General features: G+C 37.2%; 1 long non-coding RNA gene across 1 annotated transcript; it reads left to right on the top strand.

Moving 5' to 3' along the window:
- Positions 1-1,422: 1,422 nt before the first annotated feature.
- LOC308392300 lies at positions 1,423-3,462 on the top strand. The gene is made up of 4 exons (XR_013970792.1): positions 1,423-1,521; positions 2,391-2,439; positions 2,597-2,660; positions 3,059-3,462. It is a non-coding gene; the product is annotated as an uncharacterized lncRNA (long non-coding RNA).
- The last annotated feature ends 2,488 nt before the right edge of the window (positions 3,463-5,950 follow it).

The following is a 5,950-nucleotide window of genomic DNA, read 5'->3' as shown; positions in this document are numbered from 1 at the left end:
GGATTGCAACAATAATAGCGAGTGTGTAGATTATATTACCTTTCCTCAGTTTATCACATTAAATCTCAGCTTACTAGTGACCCAACACTTTTCTAAGTACAGAAGTGCTAAACAACATCATTTTTTCAAGTAATATAAAAATCATCTTTATATATTACCTTTTTAAACATCCCATTTTTCTTTCTAATGTCATTAAAACAATTTTGCACATTTGAATAACAGTAGTCAGACCTCCAGATCTTTTAAGCTTTCAGTTTTTTTCTCAGTGTCACACATGGATTAGTTTTCGTCTCTTTCAATAAGAAAGTCAAATCTTCAAACCCTAAAGCAATCTTTGTTTCTTTCAATCATTCCAATATTTTTCATCTTCTGTTATATAATTGCAGTTAACCAGGGCTTAGCTACTCTGATCTACAGGAATTTTGGGGGTGTGGATACCCATTTTCTTTTTTTCATAGGTGCGGAGCCTTTTTCTACAAAATTACGAATAAACTGCATTTTTTAAAATTACCTTTAACATAAATGTAGACTGACAAGTAACTCAACCGATCACACAGTGATCAGTAGAGAAGAAAGAAAATAACCCATTTCAAAATTTCTAGTTCAGATCAAAATTATTGTTCTGATTAAGGAAACAGTAAATCTGGCCACATTATTGTCCCGATCCTCCAATTTTCCCTTTCCAATGTGACTAAATAAAATGCAACTTTTTTTTTAAATAAAAGCAGTTGCACACCCAGATATTTCTTACAGTAAAAATCCTCCAACAACCTTTCAAAAGAAATTTTTTTGTCTTTCCTCAATTTTGAGACCAACTGAACCCACAAACCTGAAGCTGCAGACCCCAAACTAACCAAATTTAATGTTTCCTTAATCAGCACAGTAATTTTTAAGTCTTTATGTGTTATGTTTACTCACAGTTTTGATGCTTGCTTCTTCGACTTGACTCACGATTAGCTCTGCACCATCGCTCTGCTGTTTCCTCTCTCCTCATGCTTCTCCTTCATGCGTCCTGTCCTCAAATATAATCCAACCTGCCTCCTTGTTTCCTCCTTGACTTGTATTCGCAAAATTTCCAGTTAAATTAAGAGTAATCCAGAAAAGTTTTCCTGCTTCAAAAGCTCTTCCAGTTGCCTGTCTTCTTGTCCTCCTTCAAATGTGCATTTTATGAATTTGTATTTATTTGACTTCATATTGCCATGACAACATAACACAGAGCATCATGGTAGATTAAAGCAGATGGTTCTGTCCTGTACAGAAATGCTGATAAACTCAATTTATTTGAGTTGTCTTAACTTAGAAAAACTAAGTAAGATGGAAGTTTTTCTTCTCAGTGTGGAAGGATGAAAGATGTGTTTTGAAAATGCCACGTCACTACCGTCCTCCTCCCTAGCACGGATCAGTCCGCATGTTCATGGCGCCAGCATTTTTTATGGAATATGTTGAGCAAACCTAGAAAAGCGTCAGCTCAAGGGATTATTGTTGTCATTGCTGTGGATCTTTACCTGATACACTGACTTGGTGAGTAAATGTTTACTCTTATTCAAACTAATTTTGTGGCTTCTCTTAGTTTAGCACCAGGTTTATAATCGTGCTAGCTAGTTAGTGTTAGCCTAGCGTTGCTGCTGCGGCTGGGCTCATGTTACTTAAAAATTAACACCACAGCCTTAAAAACCTTACATAAAAATATGTCTGTGAAATTTTCTGTTGATTGTTTGAAATAAAAAAGTGAGATAAGAGCCCAGACAAAATTCTTCGGGGGGGGGGGGTGAAAACAATAAGCCAAGAGTTAGCTGTGCTTGCGGACTCTTATCAAGCCTTGACCTCCCGGTCAGCTGGGTAACAGAGCTCTCCGAAAACGTGGAAGCACTTTTGCAAATATGTGATATTTTGATAAATTAAGTAGATATTTGAGCATTACACAGCTACATTCTCCGCTGAAAATATCTTAAAAGGTTATTTTGTGACCCAGAAAGGGTAATCTAGGGGAAAGGAGGATCGCATATGTCGGCCACGGTTGTCGGAGCCTGTGCGTACTTGTAAGCGCGGAGGAGCGCGGCTAAAAAACTTAGTACTTTTTCTGGGTCACAAAATCAACTTTTAAGATATTTTCAGGCGAGAATGTAGCTGTCGAAAGTTCAAATATCTGCTCGATTTATCAAGACATCACATATTTGCAAAAATGCCCCGACATTTTCTGAGATGTCCATTTTTTTCATGCTTTGTGGCACCTTGAACATCTGTGGCATCTATTAATGTCAAATCTAGCCTTTATTTAACAACATAAGCAAACTCTATGTTACAATGATTGCACAGCCATTAAGGATCAAATCGGTTTCTGAAAAATGTTCTGTTTTTTCTCCCTCTGCTTGCTTCATACTGTCTTTGAGGCTCGGGACCAGCACTCCTGCTGTTGGACAGAAAGACATCAACTCAGTGGTAAGTATTTTGGTTTTCCAATATATTAGCAACTGTCAGTGACATTTATATTAATCAGGCTGAACTTTAGATCAGCCTGTTTTACTTATTGTTTTATTTGTTTTTTGGTTTGGGGAAGTTGTTTCTTTACTGATCTTTTCCTGTCTTCTGTTATTAGACTTGAGATATGACTGCACTAGGCTGTTGCTGGTGACTCCAGTTAATTCTACAAGACATGCTGTGTAAGTAAACAAACAACAACAGTTTGGTCTGCATTTCTTGAAAGATCACATCCCCCAAACTTAGTTTAGAGGGTCTACACTGAATATAGTGAAGTCTGCAAGTTTTCTAACAGCAAAATTTGTTTTGTGCCCAAATCATTTTGCACATCATTAGAATGAAAGTTATTGGCCATGTTTGCATAGCCCTTTTTAAAATGATGCTTTAATGACATTATTGTGTGTCGGGTGGGGGTCAGGGCTATCCAGACTGACAATTGGGACATTGAATGTCACCTCTCCAGTGGGGAGGGAGCCTGAGATTGTCCAAATTGGAGTCTGTTTTATACCAAATGCAGAAAAAAATGTTTTAAGAAAGCAATTAAGTTCATGTTCCAAAAAATATGATTGTTTGCTTGCAGGACACCAGGAGAGATGAGTCCTCCGTCACAGATGGTGTGGTCAGTGAAGATGGTCGCCTGCAGGTTCAAGCTCACTGCATCTCCAACCCACATCCACTGCCACTGTACTTAAGGGAAGTTAAAGACTTTCTTCTGCACCTACATTTGGATCACCTCGATCCATGATAGTCATTCAGGCAGTAATGCCTGGACTGGAAACAAGCCATCCTTAAAATATTACAACATTCCAGCTCATGTGTTGGAATGCAAAACAAATGTGTTGTTTAAATTAGAGACTGCACTTGTGACAGAACAACACATATTTTTATTTTGATTATATAAGTAATGTAAGTACAAAACAAACTTGTGGTAGGCCTAAACTTATTTTCAGAATAATTACATCTGCGACCTTGTTTCATTGTAAGATTATAACAGTGATGGCAATATAATTGTTTGTTGTTCAGCAGAACAGTGTCCAGTATGTTGGCTGTTATACTTTGTTGTGTTTGAAAATAAAAGTTGGTCTGATTTTAACATCCTTACAAAAAGTGTTGTTAATTATTTTTAATCTTATTCAGGTTACCACAAATTGTTTTTTCATTTAGTTGAACTTGAAATGTTTGTCAGTAAGTAAACAATTAGCACTGTACAGTCAGAAATATCAAGTTATTCTTAATACTGCAGACTTGCACTGTATAAGTTGTCCTAACAGGCATCTTAAGTAAGCTTTACTTAGTTTTTTTGAGGCAATGAGTTTCCTTAATTTTTTTGAGTTCTGGGAACTAACAAGGCTTTACAGTGTACTCAAAATGAGTAAGTTGCCCTAACTTGGTCAACTTACGTAAACTTGATCCAATTTTCTTGAGTTCTGGGAACAAATGAGCTTGTACAGAGTACTCAAAATAAATAAGTTGTCCTAATTTAGTCATTTTTAGCTAAGCTTTACTCAATTTTTTTGAGGCAACGAGTTTCCTCAATTATTTTGAGTTCTAACTAATTAGATTTTACAGTGTGTAAGAGCAGGAATTTAACTACAAACTCTCATAGTTCCCATCAGTATCATTCATTCTGCTCTGCCTCAATGGTCACAGTGGCTAGTTTAAGTACGTTTGCCCCATAGAAATCCACTGATGTTCAGTGAGTCCCTTTGATACATATTTAGACCTTCATAATTTTCAGGGTGCATGAGTGTTACATCTCCATCTCATCCTAAACATTTTACCAACATGTAAAAGGCATACGTCCACAAGATTTTGATTTTTTTAATTGAAACTTGTTTTATTCTGAATAAATGTGTGAGATGGCCCTCGGGCCTCTAAATCCACGTCCAGGTTTGGGTGACTACTTGGATTAGGGGAGTATTATTTAGAGCAATGTTTGTCACTTTGGTTAATTGCTAAACTCAGGCCGTTTTTGTTCAGTCTTTTTCTAACTGAACTTTCACATTTAACATGCTAACTGAAGCCTGTAGAGTCTGAGCTGTAGCTCTTTTATTTTCTGTATTGTACAGTCTGACTTAGGGGTGGATTTGCTGGGATTGGTGACTGTGTTGCATGTTTTGAATAATCTTCTTCAGAGTAGACTTTTGGTGTAAGCTGATAGTGAATGAAGAAAACTATAAAAAGCTGCTGTGGTTTTAATTTTCTAAGAAAGGGATTGCACATAATGCAGAGACGAGCGCACGGGGGATATCCAAATTCTAGGAAGGCAGCCTGCTGCTGTACACAGGCGGATTCTTCTCAGTCAGAGTTCTTAACAACTTGACTGTTTTCTCCAACCACACAGAGTGCTGTTTCCATTCTGGGAAGTCTACTCATTGGTGTAGGCAGCTCTTCAAATTATAAGTAGCTATATATGAGCAGCTATATTAGCTTTGACTTATCATATGTTAAATATTATACTTTCCTGGTTTAAAATTTATGATGGCTCAAAATTCAAACCTTACAAATTAAAACCCTGAATCATCACCACCTGTGTGAACTACAAGGGTGCCATCCTTTTTCTTTTCAATCCATTAAGTACCACATTTTACACACTGAGCAAGAAAGGAAGTGAGCTCTTCATGGTGACCCCAGAAATGTTAATGTATCACTTTCTAGCATACTACTGACACTGCTCGACATCTTTTTCTTTTTTTTTTTTTGCGTGTCCCGTTTGGTTCTTTTGCCATCAGAATTATTGTGGAAAGACAAAGAAAGATGCCCAACAGATTTACTTTACCAAATGGACCATCCCAGCCTTGCCTTAATGATCTATTTGATTCACCTTTGCTTTTATTGTTTATTTTGTTTTATTTTCACTTGCTAAACATGGGACAGATTTGACTGCGGGAAAGAAAATGGAGAAAGAAAGAGGAAAGGAAAAACAGCGGGGAAGAGGAACGTGATAAAGGACAAAAAAAGAAAAACAAACAGACAAAAAAATACATATATCAATCACCTGGATCACCTGTCAGGAAAGAAAAAAGAGAAAACGAGCAAAAAAAAAAAGAAAGCAATATACTAAATAACATCATCGCGATGATCTATGTGAATATAACAGTAAATACTAAATATTGAATATTATTGTGCAGCACGTAAGATCGACAGCGCACAGTGTGCTTTGAGGTAGGAGCCAGAGTGACGGGGGGGGGGGGTCACTGCTCGACATCTCACAGTACAGTATAAGAGTCCCGCCACAAGGAGACACTAAAGGCTTTCAAACCAACAGTTTCTGCTTCCAAAGTGGCGCCAGCCGTCACCACCGATCATCGTACTTATGTAACATAGACTGTGGATGCATGTTTAAGTTGATACATCACTTAAAGCCACCACTGTTCAGGCATCACATCTGTCCATTAGGTTTCCCTTTCATACTCAACATTTTTATCCCTGGGTACTAACTTTTTTGTTTTTGCTGACTGTTTATTTATTT

The sequence above is a fragment of the Rhamphochromis sp. 'chilingali' genome (genome assembly GCF_963969265.1).
Source record: "Rhamphochromis sp. 'chilingali' genome assembly, chromosome: 2".
In the NCBI taxonomy this organism is placed as follows: Eukaryota; Metazoa; Chordata; class Actinopteri; order Cichliformes; family Cichlidae; genus Rhamphochromis; species Rhamphochromis sp. 'chilingali'.
The sequence above is the reverse complement of the archived record's forward strand: the minus strand, read 5'-3'. Positions and strand labels throughout refer to the sequence as shown.